This window comes from Sander lucioperca, chromosome 1 (assembly GCF_008315115.2).
Source record: "Sander lucioperca isolate FBNREF2018 chromosome 1, SLUC_FBN_1.2, whole genome shotgun sequence".
NCBI classification, from domain to species: Eukaryota; Metazoa; Chordata; class Actinopteri; order Perciformes; family Percidae; genus Sander; species Sander lucioperca.
In genome coordinates, this window is record NC_050173.1 from 35,315,023 (window position 1) to 35,331,000 (window position 15,978).

At 39.8% G+C, this 15,978-nt stretch overlaps 1 protein-coding gene across 3 annotated transcripts in view; it reads left to right on the forward strand.

Moving 5' to 3' along the window:
* The window catches only part of LOC116064304 (A disintegrin and metalloproteinase with thrombospondin motifs 2-like), a 122,441-nt gene that overhangs the window by 41,905 nt on the left and 64,558 nt on the right, over positions 1-15,978 (forward strand). The window contains exon 1 of one of the 3 annotated variants that reach the window (XM_036007277.1): positions 9,118-9,215. The exons of the other annotated variants lie outside the window; for them this stretch is intronic. The gene's annotated coding sequence lies outside the window, so the exon portion shown is untranslated. Of the gene's footprint in view, positions 1-9,117; positions 9,216-15,978 lie in introns of those variants that run through there. 3 annotated transcript variants of the gene reach the window in all.

Sequence of the window (15,978 nt, forward strand, 5' to 3'; positions counted from 1 at the left end):
TACACACACAGATGCCAATGCACCACTTTGTATTAGTGCTTGCATGCACCTGCTGACACCTGCGCTTATGCAAGATCTCCTACATAAGCCTCATGCGCACACACACACACACACACACACACACACACACACACACTACTTCTGAGTACATCTCAGTCTCATGGCCCCCCACTCCGTTGTCTCGCCTCACCTTCTGTTTAGTGTTTTTTTCTCTCCCACACACATTCTGCCTCTTCCCCCTGTCTCTGTCTTCCTCTCTCTGTTCTGCCCACCAGACCACCCTGCCCAATGAGTTTTTACGGGCTTGGAGAATCACAGTGTTGCCCTCTGGTGGTAGCGCTCACATGTCAAAGGGAAATGCCTTAAATTGTCCACGCAGGCTCTCATAAGTGTGATTTTGTTCAAAATCAACTTTAATCATTAGACACAGAATGCATCACCTCTAGTTTTACTGCTGTCCGACACTGCATAACGCAGGATTATGGCATTATGTAGTTAAGTCTTCACATGTTTTGTCCTTTTATTACTCTTATTTTGAAATTTAGCCTACTCTTTTGCACCATTCCTTGCCACATAGCCAAGAATTGGCCGCTCACTACACTTCGACACTTTAGAGCAATGTTAGCAGCTCTGTCCTGCTAAATTGACGATCGTAGGCCAGTTTTTGCCCATCCCTGTCGAAAATCAAAGACCCGTTGTTTTAAAAGATACTAAGAATGTCGAGCTGTAAATCTGCCGCAGTTGTAAACTGCACATGTGCCATGCGAGAATGGAAAGCTTGACAGGCATAGCAACAGTAACTAAGGGTGGTGAGGCTCAATTCCTCTATGGTTTCGTGCCAGATGTGTGCACATAAATTTAAATGAATTGTAGCGTGATGTTAAGGCTGTTTGGGCTACGGTGTGTTATTCACTGTATAATCCTACCTTCTGCTTTATAGTTTTTCCACAACTGACCAGGTCTTCCCTTCACACATACATTATGTAGGCTGGTTGCAGTACACATACCGTCACCCAGGATCATGCATACTAAAAGTTATATTGTGTGCACAGACACACACTTGAGTAAAAAGGTTCACACTTTTTGCCCATAAAAGGTGGTTTATCTTGCACTTTCTTGTATCTATGAGCTCCCATACATGTTAGCTCTACAATAAGAATGACTGACTTTGGTGGAAAACAAAGAGGCTCTGTGGTCCGTGTGGCCTCAGTTCACTGATGCTCCCATAGTATCCCAGCTTCACCAGTCGTCTGCAACCACTCAAGTATATATATAGTTGTCACGCTTTCGTCTTTGCACTTTCATGGAGAGAGTTGTCATAGTTTTGTAAAATAAGCGCTGACATGCTGGTGTTAGAATTCTCTTTTTGCCTTTTATGTAACAGGAAGCAAATATGGTGCATACACAATCAAAACATTCTTTTGGGTTAGTTTTAGGTCTTCATAAATACAGTAATTTGATAAGTTACCAGCTAGTTGTTAATATACTAAAAGTCCATTTTAATACTTAGGCACAGCAATATTTGGTACTTTTTTGGAACATTAATTGTATACATTTATAAACATTGGATGTACAGGTTGTCTACAATTATAAGTAATAAAACTGAATGAATCAAAAGCAATTCATTATTGAAACTTTTTGTCTCCTTCAATGTAATTTGTTCCAGCCTGTTGATATCCATGTGTTTAGAGGTTGAGTTTGCGTTCAGTTTTCATTAACACAGAGATGAAAATGAGTTTCCGCTAAGCCAAAGTGAAACAGGCAGGAAATATTTCTGTAGAAACAACAGTTGAGTTGAGAGAGGAAATAATGTGATGCACATCAAATAACAGGTGTTTTTAGTGCCATAGTAATATTACAGGTATTCCTTCCTCAATCGGATAAACATTTAAAATCCTGATACAGGACTACTATTAGAGTCATTTAGAGTCCACAGACTGAAATTGTCTGGGGTGCACACTAACCAAAGCAACAGTTGTCCTTATTACTGCCTCCTCACCTCATCAGCACACTAACACACACACACACACACACACACACACACACAGTGGTTCATACATACGGAATTCTTAGAATACTAGTGGGAGGCCTTGGTTGTCTTTTTTTTCTTTTGGAAACATGGATACCTTTTTGTAAAAAGATAAAAGATCTCAATCTTTTGCAGCTCTGATAACACTATAATGCTGGTGATTTTCCTTTACTAGTAAGTGGATTGTATTTCGGTGTGTGTAGATGAATTCAAGGCGCACGTGAAAGGGAATGTTTGTAGTAACAGATTTGTAAATCTGTATGGACCCGAGATGTCTCTTCTCCTTCAGTCTCTCTTCTCCCTCGCCATCTATCCAACAAGAGTCTGATTAATTCTCACAATTTTCCAGCTTTGATCGCTCCTTTCAGAAGCAGTGCAACCAGAGCCGTCGACTGAGCGAGAGAAGGATCTCTTATGATTCAAAGGTAGATAAGGGACTCTCTCCCTCACACGCTGTCTTCCTGCATCTGCACTTCCACGGCGTTCTGACAGATTTCAGTGGAAAAGGGGAGGAATGTGAAAATTCAAGAAGCAGGAGGCTAGGATATAGGTTAGAGAAAAAGATAGAGGCAGATAAAAGAGGGATAGGTTAAGGGGAAAATCTTTCATCTGTCACACAGATGCACCTAGCTGATATAAAATGAATAAAAATGTGCAATTTGTGTGTATTTATATCACTTACCTAAAAAACAAAGTTTATGAATACAGAGAATGACAAAAAAACTAAACAATTGAACAAAAATGATTGAAGGACAAGATGGATGTATCCAGTTTATAAGGGAGAGTTTTAAGCAAAGCACTAAAGGAAGTGAGCTTCGGTGAGTCCCAGACTGTCAGACACATTCTGAGCTCTGTCAGCAAAGGTGTGGTCACCTTTTGGCTTATGCCAGAAGTTCCCTGTCTGAGCATCTGAGACTGCATTCAGGCTCATAGGAAATAAACTGGAAATGTAGTTCAAAGCTGTAAAAGTTGCAATCAATCATACATTAAAGTCACAGCACATGTGCCCAAATGAGAGGTATACAGTATGACCTCAGTTTGGTTCTTTTTAACGTCTTAGATACAGTTTGAGGTGTGCTCACTTCTGTTATATAAAAACTTGGAGAAATATGTCTATTAATTGAATTAACACTCAAAACAACCATCACTTTTTTGTTGAACAGGTAATCTCAGAGTTTATTTTTATTTTTTCAACATATTTAATCAGTTTTCTAGATGCTGGACTTAAACACAATCATGGTGGCACATCACATGTTGATTTTGTACCACAATTGTCGCACACTTCATCACCACATGCAGAGAGAAGTAAATCAAGTTGTCAGCAGTGGTCAAAGACACATAACATCACAGAGGACATATTTGATTAGCCCGTGATGATCTCTAATAGAGAAGAAAGATGGCCCAACAGAACAGAATGAACTGGCCTTACAGAGACAGCTTGTTCCCATATGAAATATATTTCACCAATCTTTACACTTTGCATTTTCTGCAGGTGTCGCACAGCTTCATGTATCTCATCATGGAAGCTTAGTTTTTTTTATCAGAAGTTACACTCAACAACACACTCACACATGTGTAACATGCTTCCACAGTTAGCGTTCCTTGCTCTGCTTGTTATGAAATCAACAGGCAAGTCAGCCCAATCCTGTGATCTCTCCTGGTGGCCTCAAGAGACTTGTGCTTATATGTGCATGCGCATGCTCGTTTCTTTGCCCGTATGTGGGGTCAAAAGGGTGGAGAGCAGGGGGCAACTCCCAGTTATAGCAAACATTTCATTGGCTTTTGTTGCTGCCCTGACACATTTTGATTGGCTGTCAGGTCCAGCAGTCAGAGCAGGTAGGGGAGGGTCTTCATTCTGCTCTGTTGCTAGGTTACAGGTATACCCAATAGATGTGGAGATATAGAGATAGAGTAGAGATAAGGATGGGGATGGGTGTGGATCTGAGCATGGATCTGTGTGTGTGTGTGTGTGTGTGTGTGTGTGTGTGTGTGTGTGTGTGTGTGTGTGTGTGTGTGTCTCAGCATCAGGGAGCAGTCGACAGGTTTGAGGGTCAGGAGGGTGTAGGGAAGAGTAAGACAGAAGGGGAGTGACAACAAGTGAGAGATACAGAGGGATTTCTTGAAAGTGAGAAGAAAAAGCAGGTTTATTGTTTTAGCGCAGAGTCTTGTTCATACAGACAAACATAATTTATCTACATTCCAACAATCCAAACTGACAGCTTATCCAAACAATCAAAATGGAAGAGAATATGGAGAGATCTGAAAATGCCAGAATTTTCTTGCTGATTCATTTTGTTTTTACATAACCCAGATTTCATCAAAATGTCATGTTTTTTCCCCACTGACTTCTACGGTGGCCCTGAGAGGCCACTGCACTGCAACTTAAGAAAACACACGCTAATAGAGCACAACACGCAACAATAAGAGAACACACGTAAATAGATCACATCACACAACATTAAGAAAACTCACGCAAATAAACCACAACACGCAACATTAAGAAAATGCACGCACATGAACCACAACACGCGACAATAACAAAACGCACGCAAATAGACCACAACACAACAGAAGTGTTTCCAGCGGACACTTTTAAGTGATGCACACATCTGGCTTGCTTGCTGCAGTTTGACGTCTTAACTCGGCTATCCGTCAGTGGTGTTGGGAAATCAGCTAAAATGTAAGTTTTTTTGGCTTTCATTGACATTGTATGATTCTGATATTAACTATTGCAGATATCTGCTGTTAAACTAGCGATAGCCTTTTGCTTATTCTAGTTAGACTTTTGCTAACTAAAGTTTTGATGTTGTCAAATTGATTAAGATAATTTCTTAATTTTCTTGTGCTTTGTCTGCTAATTCAATTTCGATATACACACAATTGCCATAAATATTAAGTCATAACATATTATAACCTTTATTTAATGTTCATATTTTAATGGGAATGAGACAGTGAATTTGAAATATTGATTTTTTTTAAATGTCCCGATCACAGTAACATTTAAAATACCCGTTTCAACGCTGTAAGTTCAGTCACTCAGGGGCTGCTATGTCAGTCAGGACACTGTTTTTTTACACCTAGAAGATGTGCTGATTTGTTTCTTGAAATGATTAGATACAACTCACTAGAATCTTAAGACATATTACAATAAATAAAACAATAAATGTTCTTTAGGTGAAAAAAACAGGCTGAATCAGTGGTTGTTGTTGAACATCAAAAGACAGAAGTGGACTACTTCTGGCACTTTCTCCTCTCATTTCACTCTGCAGACAGCACTTTGAAGATCAGCTCATCACAGGTAAGTCAGATCAATAAGATTCATTAAGAAGAGAGACTTACTTTTCTTTCAATTCATAAAACATAAGAATCACTATTAAGAAATGATTTTTATTTAGTGTAATTATTTCATAATAAAAGTAAAATGTGAGTACTGTGTCATACACTCAGCCACAATGTTCAGAGGAAATGTCTGTGTATTATAATGTATATAATAAGTGAATACACAATGGTCCTGCACTGAAGCAAACCTCCATACACCTGGTCTGACAAGCTGGTATGTATGTGATGCATTGCCATATTTCAAGTCTTCCTTCAATTGTCTTGCTTTAACAGGAAAGCTATCCACACGGTGAAAACAGAATGACCACATAAGGAAAACCTGAAGATTGCAGCGTGTTTGGTGCCATCCTTCTGGGTGTGGAGAAGGAAGACAACATGGACATCATCCTCTGTTTTCAAAAGACTTATGAAGATGATATTACCATCAAAATACAGTTCAGATTTTCTGATGTAGACAGCCCATTTTTCATTAGCAGTATATATGGATCACTGAAGAATCACTCTTACATCAACTTCTTTTCTGTATAGGGTCTTCTATTGTTATAACTGATGCAAGATAATCATTACATATTTTTAAAAATACAGTTTAAAGAACTTGCAGGCTTGAGTTCAAGTACAAGTACAAACCCAGTGCACTAGTTTACACAAGTGAAAAGTTTTAGATTAACAGAATCTAGATTAGAAAACATCTGGAACTGCTAGCTAGATTTTTACCTGAGAGCAAATCTCCTGCAATACAGTATATGTGTACTGTGCCATCTAAATCGTTACTCTTAAATGACAATATCCTGTTAGTATATTAAAGCTGATTTTAAAAAGTTGTATTATTAGCTGCGAAATAATTATATTTAAAGAATGCAATAAATATGAGCCATTGGGAATGTTTTTGTCAACTGACTACTTCTGATTTTGCAGATTTGCCACATGCCTTGTTAAATACAACACTACAGAGAATTGTTTTGTGGTTCAGCACATTTGATACGTACATTTGACACAAGTCATCTCTCTTCTAATCCTTGGTCGTTAATGTTAAGGGACATCTTCTAAATCACGTTTGTGTATAGGTTATTTTGCATGCAAAAAGTATAAGATGACATTGAGTATGGCCTTTTCTTGAATAATATACATTCTGACAAACAAAAATACCATTATAGTATTCCTATGATTTGATTATTGTACATAATGACTTTAAACCTATGTACTAAAAGAGAAATCAACTGACTTAGAGCAACAAATAAATAAATGACATTATTGCACATGAGAAATATTTAAGGATATAAATACACAGAGGTGGTTGTGGTCTATTTGCGTGCGTTTTCTTATTGTTGTGTGTTGTGATCTATTTCTGTGGGTTTTCTTATTATTGCGTGTTGTGGTCTATTTGCGTGTGTTTTCTTAATGTTGCGTGTTGTGGTCTCTTTGCGTGCGTTTTCTTAATGTTGCGTGTTGTCTATTTGCGTGCGTTTTCTTAATGTTGCGTGTTGTCTATTTGCGTGCGTTTTCTTATTGTTGCGTGTTGTAATCTATTTGCATGCATTTTCTTAATGTTGCATGTTGTGGTTTATTTGCGTGCGTTTTATTACTGTTGAGTATTGTGGTTTATATGCGTGCATTTTCTCATTGTTTCCTGTTGTGATCTATTTGCGTGCGTTTTATTAATGTTGCGTGTCATGATCTTAATGTTACTAAAAGAGAAATCAACTGACTTAGAGCAACAAATAAATAAATGACATTATTTCACATTAGAAATATTTAAGGATATAAATACACAGAGGTGGTTGTGGTCTATTTGCGTGTGTTCTCTTAATGTTGTGTGATGTGATCTATTTGCATGCGTTTTCTTAAGTTGCAGTACAGTGGCCTCTCAGGGCTGTAGACTTCCTCAACATTAGGATGGATGTAATTGTGACTAGCTGGCAGATCCCAGGCCTGGGGTTGGTTTGTAATTCATTAAAGTGCTGTTGTATTAATCACAGATTGCTTTAGACAACACTGCTCTGAGAACAGCTGTTCTGCTGCACTTAGATTGCAATCATAGTGCGGTCAGTTGCCACTAATCGGGGTCATTTATCAATCCGGAAGACCACACACACAAATGTGAACGCATTGAAACACACACACACACATATGGATCGATGGCTGGGCTAGTAAGAGGGATTGATGGGCACTTGGCTGGGGCTCTTTATATTTGTGTGTGTGTATAAAAGTGTGTGGTAGTGTGCTGGCATTAGCACAGCAAGGGCACGGAGCACACAAAGGCTAAAGAGCTGTAAAGATTAACCTCTAGTTGATTAAAATGTGTGTCAGTCTTGTCACTTACAAACTAGTTTGGCTCTGCAATTTCCACACTGAAAACTAACCATGTATCTATTAAATCTCCATGGCAACTGAGCAAACTCCATCCACTCAAGAAGACTGTGAGATGTAGTTGAAATATCAGGAAAAAGTGACAAAGTGGACCTTGAGTTATTTTTGTCTGTTTCCAAGGTTAAGAATGAATTTTCATGAGCAATATTATACATACACTTACTGAGAAAAATGTTGACGCGTTCAATACTTATTTTCCCCGCTGTATATATATATGTGTGTGTATATGTGTGTATATATATATATATATATATATATATACAGTATACACATTATTATTATGTAAGACAACAAGTTAGTATTCCAGGTTAACTTAACCCTTCAATATACTGTACAAAACATACAGCTGCTTCACAGTAAAAGCCTGCTGGTGACCAGAATTCTGACAACAACGTTAAGTATGAATGACGTAGATGACTTGTTGAATTATCCTTTCCGGACTGCATGTAGGCAATCATACCTAAAGGGTTATTCAAAGATGTTCGCATGGCTTTTTCTTTTATTCTTGTAGCTAACATATCACGTTTAGGTTCTCTTTCCTCTCTGTTTTGAACGCACCTCCTGACAAGAGTGTGAACACCCAACCAATCAGGTTGCTTGACATGCAGGTCTGCACAACGTGTTGTTTAACAGTTACCCATAACACCCTTCACTGCGTAGGTTTGCTGAGACGTTTGCTTGTATCTTTGCAGCAACATATTCGGTAAACAATATTATTTTCATGAAGTGTTTTTCTCAAATTGAGTTATTTTGACACTGTTGTACAACCAGGAACCAAGAAGAAGTCAAACCCGTATTCTATTAATGTCTGTACATGCAGTGTCTGTAACCTTGCAGAAATCACTGTCTATCCCTAAACCTGTAAAATGAATGCAGATCTCCTTTTGTTAGGCTCCTGAATTAGTTTCAGTAGTTTTATTATGGAGATCCGCTTATTCCCCAATTTACACAAGATAAAATTAGGATTTTCAAGGCTTAAACAAACATTTCCTCAGAGATTGCCTTCGGTGCACTGCCCCAGGGTCTGTGTGGAGTTCTGAGCTTTCCTTAATGGCACTTTGGCATTGTTGAGGATGCTATAAATGCAACACAACATTAGCCACTCTAAACCTTCCTCTGGGCTTGAAGTAAGTTTGATCCAACAATTTATCAGCTTTATGTTATACAGCCTCTGGCCCTCTGCAGCAAACTGCCACCCTCTGTAGAAAGTACAGGCCCTCTGCTAATACCTGAGCCACACTGTGAAAAGACAACAGTAGAGACCGAATGTAGATGCCTCTGATAATTGGATCGTGTAAACAATCCCAACACGTGTCCTGACTCCTCTATGTTGGTCAGGCCAAGAACATTTGGCTGTCTGGGAAAGCTGTCAGACTGCTGAGAGAAAAAGAACGAAAGGGTGAGACAGAGAGAGGAGAGAGAGGAACAACGGGGGAGGAGGAGGACCTTTGCTTTATTTCAGTGCTGAGCTGATTATGCAGTAATTGACTTCGTACATTTTCTCCTATATTTTTCCTTGTTGTTTCGTTTGTTGACCCAAAATCCCCTTTACCCTTTTCCCCAAATCATTCTTATTTCTGCTGCTTTTCTTTTTTCTAATCTTCTACTCTTGTTAATTCTCATCTGTCAGTTTCAAATTCTCTCATTTTTTCCCAATCACCTTTTCCTGGCTGGTTATGACACTTTTTATCTGCTTTAACTCCTCTGCTCATTTGATTTCTATTTCCTCGTACTGCTGATTCATAATCTCCGTTTGGACAGAAAACAGAGGGATGGAGCTTCTGTCCTGATGAATAACAACAGGAATTGGTAGAGAGAGAAAGCGAGAATGGGATACTTAGGCAGCCTCATTTGCAAACTGTCTGGCTGGCACTCTGTCTCTCGGTCTATACGCCAGACTGTCAGCGGCTGTATTCCTGCGTGTGTCAACGCTCTCGCCCTGAACCAAACTTTCCACACATCATGCGGTCAGGCTAACCAGATTTGGCTTACTACTGCTATTCTTAGGTCCATGCCATCCAGAGTCTGTTTAAATAATATGGTCTGTGCTGTGTCTGTGTCTTCTTTTTCCAACACCTGGGCCGGCCCCTCTTCACTCTCACATATTTAGAGTGCCTCTACCACTTAGTATTATGAGAAACGGAAAGAGACAAAGTAAGGGAGGATGGCATACTAATGGAATTGTAAAAAAAAAAAAAAAAAATTAAGGGAGAAACAAAAAGAGAGATGGAAAAGACAAGAGGAGAGCAGAAAGCAAAGGAGAAGCAGATTATATGGCAGTAAGGAGGGAAAGTGGATGAAGGAAGAGTGCAAATATAGAGAGAAATATGAGGGTGGAAACACAGAACTTGTTGACCGAAGTGCACCACCAGTAGCCTCGTGAGACCGTCCTGATCTCTCAAGCTCCAGTTTTCCACTCGCAGATCAGTCTGGCATCTTGAGACAGAGAAAATTTGGAGCCGTTCGCCAAACGACCGACCAATCAGCGTTGGTTTTGAGGCGGGTTTAGGTGTGACGCAACGAGAAGCGACTGGCGGCTTGCAAGGATGAGATGAGCGTAGCTATCGCGCAAGTTTTATCCGAATTAGAAAGTATTCCTTCATTGAAAGAGCAAAAAACGGCACTGGAGGCTTTTCTCGGAGGAAAAGATGCTTTTGCTCTTTTCCCGACTGGTTTCGGCAAGAGTTTGATATATCGTTGATCTGATTGGTTGATTTGGCCCGTCCATCACCAATAGGTGGTGATAGACAGATGGTTTATCCAATCAACTAACCAGTATTTTCGCCCCTTCCCAAAAGTTCTCCAATGGAAAGTTCCCAGATGGATATGCAGAGCAAATGCGAAGCAATCCATCTGGGAACTTTCCGGAGTCAGTTGGCGGAGTCATGTTACACCACAAGGGGTCTGACTCAAAAACTAGCAAGATGTTCCTGGAGATAACAGACTAAAGCCTCAGAGTTGTGTTGTGGGGAACTCACAGAGGGCCTTTCCTGTTTATTCATGACTCCTCCTCCCCTTTTTCCTTTTAGGGGTCGCAGACAGTTGATGTGTATGGGCTGGACTGGAGAGTTAAAATGACCCAGACTCTATGTGTGTGAGAGAGTGTGTGTGTAGTTTGGCTGACATACTGTGATCATAAATGTAGGTCAAAGATGAACAATTTGCAAATGAGGTGGAGAAAGCAGGGAAAGAGAAATAGAGGGTGACTGGGACAAGGTCACCATGCTTGTGTATGTATGTGAGGGTGTGTAGGTGTGTGACCATTTTTGGAGACCACTCTATGTAATGAGCTGAGCAGGGTGGCAGGGATGGGGCTGCATCACTAAGTCCTGCACGGCTTAAATCACACTGGCATCTGGCTTCCACTGTGTGTGTGTGTGTGTGTGTGTGTGTGTGTGTGTGTGTGTGTGTTTGAGCAACTGAAAGAGCAGACAAAGGTATGACAAGACATGGCCCCTTTCACGTGTTTATATTTGATACATTTTGTTTGCTAAATCTGATTTATTTTCCTTCCTTGTTGCATATCCTTGATTAACATAATTGGGCAAACGCCTGGCTCTTCAGGACATTAAGCAAATCATTTCATTCACTTAATGAATCTGTCTTAATACGTAACCTTAATTGCAGTTATCTCTCTCTTCCTGCTCCTTCTGCTCTACCTTTTTCTCCTGCGAGAGTAAAGCAGCGGAGAGGAAAGGTTTGCCAAGGGTCATCATAAGTGTCTTATATACAGTATTTAGCACATTTAGTTTTGAATAGCTTTGCTTCATGCCACCTTCATCATTTTCAGATAAATCTACATTTTTGTCAGAGCCATATTCATATTCAAAACCCGGCTCTCTTAGAGCTTTGCGGGGTAGCATAAAGGTACAATTTGCTGCTGATGCGATTAAATAAAACACTATTACTATTTACGGTGACGTGTCCTCTTAATAATCTCTCTCTCTGAAGTGTGTCTAATGTTTCAAATCAGCCTTACTATTGTACAAGCCTCTTAGTCTCTTATGATTCAAAGGGTGAACGAATTGGAGGGTTACACAGTAGTGAGTCACTATCAAAGCTATATTTGTGCATGGATGTGTGTGTTTGTGCTTGTGTGATTGTTTCTGCCCTGCCTGTATGCCTGTGGATGCATGTATACAACTGCTTGTGAAGTTAGCCAGCAGTAGCAGGTTTATGAATCAGATCAAACACACACTCACACACAATGTCTGTGGTGGACTGAGCCGAAAGGGCCCTGACCGGGTGTGACTTTGATCCTCACCACAACATCCGCTCTTCCACTCCAACACTGCTTTTCTGCTGCTCGTCTGTCTCACGTGCCCCTCAGTACACTTAACTAGGACTCAAGTTACTCCTTTCAGATCTTGAAATAGAGCCTTGGTGTGCCTTCAAACACAGAGGATCCTCCTGTTGTAACTGGACACTCAGTGTGTAGGATCCAGATTTGGAGCCTGCAGATGGGCGTCAGGTCTAAGGGAGGGTTGTGGTTAGTGTCACCATCTCAATGGCCATGAGAATAATAATAATAACCCAGTTATGCTATGCTGAGTTGTGAACATGTACAAGTGTTTTCTTTGATAATGAGCCAGATGTGAATATTTGGTGCAGGTTGCTCAAAATGTTTTTTCTTCTTTTAATCTTGATGATAAATTACTCAGATGTAATTTGCATCATTATTCCTTGTGAAGTTTACTCAAGGAAGTGTTTTTAAATTGACTGAAATATGAACTGAAATAGATCATACCACTCACCAGTGAGACATCTTTCTAGCTTTGGCTTTGTTAATATGAGTCTTTGCGAAGCAGCAATGTCATTTTTGACAACATAAACAAAGAAACATGTTTTAATTATTGGCTTTCTTCAGCATCCAAATAGTTTCATACCAAAGCCTAATGATGAATTGTGGCGTTGATTCCCATGGCTCAGTTTACTGAGCAGGTGAATTCAACTTTTATGGTAAACAAGTGATGCAGATTTGACACTCGCTACCAATACTCCATATACCGTGTTGACTGAGCATTAAAGACAAATCACAAATCACCTATACTGTAATAAGCCCAATTCAAAGGCATAATGTGTGTGAAAGTACCAGGGGTGTAACATTTTCATAGAAATTGTTCATAAAGAGACTAAAAGGGTCAACTAAGTGCCATGCAGATAATTTTAAGACGTCACCACCATGTCAGAAGATTAGAGGTGACATTTTGTTTGTAGTGCTCAAGGCATTGAGCAGTAACATTTGAAAACATCAGTGTTTCCTACCAAAATATGTCCTGGCTACTCCAAATACATAGACTTGGCTATGGACACTTTCCATTGGAAATTGTTATAATATTTTGGCATCTTTGTAAAAAGTAATTTTCTTGAAATCTTTCTCATAGTATAATGTTGGCATCATTAGCATTTAATGCATGAACGGCCGTATATATTGCTAATGAGAAGCAATCGAGCAGGTGGTACTTTGTCCCATCACCATGTTGTGTACAGTATGTGTTGCCTTCACTATATGCAAATGATCAGATGTTGTTGTGACAAGGAGACACAAACCCAGAAATATGGAAATGTATAATAGAAATATGAAGGAGATGCTCAGCCATGACCTTTTCAGCCAGATGTGCAGTGATACTACCTGCATGTGATGTGAAAATCCTTTACAATCGATGAAGAAAATGATGAGACGCAGAAAGCAACTGTTTCAGATCTAAGTGTCTCATGAGGGGAGTGGAGCTAATAAGCTAAATTTTAACTCGTCAAACCTAATAAAACATCTTCACGCTCATCACCCAAAGAAGCACAATGAACTTACTATAATAAGAGAACAGCAACTAGCGAGGCAGCTGATGCCACAGCAATCCCTGAACAGGCAAGTTATAGAGTGTTGATGCTAAATATATAGCAATTACAGAGGCAATTCATGGCAGCAGATGAAGAACCACTTGGCAGAAAACACGTTGACACACCGGACCTGTTGACCTAACTTGATCATCTCTAAATAACTGTATAATAATAGAATACATACTTAAATCCAATTAGTTTCATGAATTATTTTTGAAAAGATGGTGTGAAATATTGTTGTAGCTCATGGGAGGATATGATAGCACACTGCAATGATCGGTTCGTTTGGTGAAGAACCACTCACAGGTAAAATTGTAGTGTGTGTTTGACCATCAGTCAGGGATGTACTGTAACCGCTTACAAATACATCATTTGGATATGATCAAATGGTATGCAGTTTGAACAAATACAAACAACATTAGAATGTTTGCAGTAGTATTTTCTCCCCCACCACCAGGTTGACACATTGGCCACAAACATCACACTGCTACTTCTCCAGAGTAATCTAACACACAGACATCATACTGCTAGAATCAGCAGAGCTCACCCTCTACAGTGATGTCCATCAAGAATGCATTTCCATAAATCATTTAAGAAATTATCTTTTTTTAAATGTGCTTCTTAAGGTGTCTCGTAAATCAACAGATTCCGACTTTTTTCACTCTTAAAAGTAATCCAGGTATGAAACAATAAACAAATAGGCTAACAAAAAAGAGAGAATGCAAAAGTGTACAGTATATACTGTAGTTTTACGTTTGGTGATTTAGGTTCATCCTCAAAATGTCATCAGTTTTCACCATACGGTGAAGTATTTGTTCGGCAGTGCAGAATAAAGCTTGACTGATGTTGCCCAGGTGCTGTCACCTCGATGCCTGGAGAAATGTTGCGTGACTTGAGAGTAGACGGGAAAATAACAAGCTGCACTAAAAAGTGCATTCAACAGTAGTTAGACTTTGTTTTTGTTTGTGTTTTCTGAGATGGTGTTCAACTACTAAAATATTCAGAAACATATCATTTTGTCATGTTGATTTTTACATGTAGCCTATCTCCATGTGGCCCTTAACCCTGTCTTTGAATAACCCAAATGGTATTGCCACATTAAGGCTGCTGGCGTACTGCAGATGAATCTGAATTCTCTCAGTTGTTCTGGACGCAGTGTTTGGACAAGCCTCCCTGTAATCCCCTGGACTAGGACTTGGCTACCCCTGCTTTAGAGGAGATAAAGACAATGCTTCTCACTATGGAAATGTGTGCAGACGCTTTGATGCTTTATACACTTTGGCTTTTCAAAGTACGTGTCCAGTTCTTTGGCTCTCTCACACCTTCCCCTCTCTCTAACCCTCCGCCCCCACTATGCCGGCTCAGATCGATCCAGCCATGTCTCCCAGTCCCACATATCATCTTTTTTCTTTGACACAGCTCTCCTCTCTCCACTGCTTGGTATTCTGGAGTGGGAATGCATGCACCATCGCAGATCCATCAGCTCCGATCGGAATGCCGCGCCACGGCTCGGGGAAATGGAGGGATGAGAAGAGAGAGAGAGGTGGAGGGAGAGAGGGAAAAGGGGAGGGAGGGAAGTGAGTGAGAGGGCAGGTCAGTGGCTTGTCGACATCCTTCCGGGACCAAGCTTCAGACTGACAGGGAGAGAGAGATAGAGGGAGAGAGAGGCAAGAAAAAGAGCACCTCTTTATTTCTGAGGGACCACTTTTGTTAATATCCATTTCCTTTCAAATCAGCCTCTCTGAGGAATTCAAGGAGCACACGAGTTCTTATACTCCATTTCCTTTAGAGCTCAAAGGATTCAATAGGTAGTAAGTATGCTACAGGAAAATAATAGATCTTTAGAGTCTAGGTGCTCTCATAAGTTAAAACCTCATATTTGTTATGTTCAGGCTCCATGTACATACTGTACTATAGATAATACAGAGACTTACATAGATACAGATAAGTCCAGTGAAAATACTTCTTTCATCACTGCACCTCACACAGTGATAGTCAAAGGCATAATGCATATTGTTTTCTCTATTCTATTTATGTGAAGTCAAAATAATTTTATTTATAGGTGGCCTAGACAGCTCAACTGAGTGCAACCTAAAGAAAACACATGGAAATAGACAAGCAAATAATAAAACATCTTCCCCACTTTGACAACACATAGGCAGCAGTTAGAAAGAAGAAGAAACACACACACACACACACACACACACACACACACACACACACACACACACACACACACACACACACACACACACACACAAATAAAAAACAAAAATCACTTTCAACAGGAGAAAAATAGGAAAAACTTCCCTAACCCTGGAAAAGGTTTTCCAGGACATGCAGACAATAGGTGAGTTTATGGTAGATGGAGGTAGTAGCAGTAATAGAATACAACAAATTGAGAA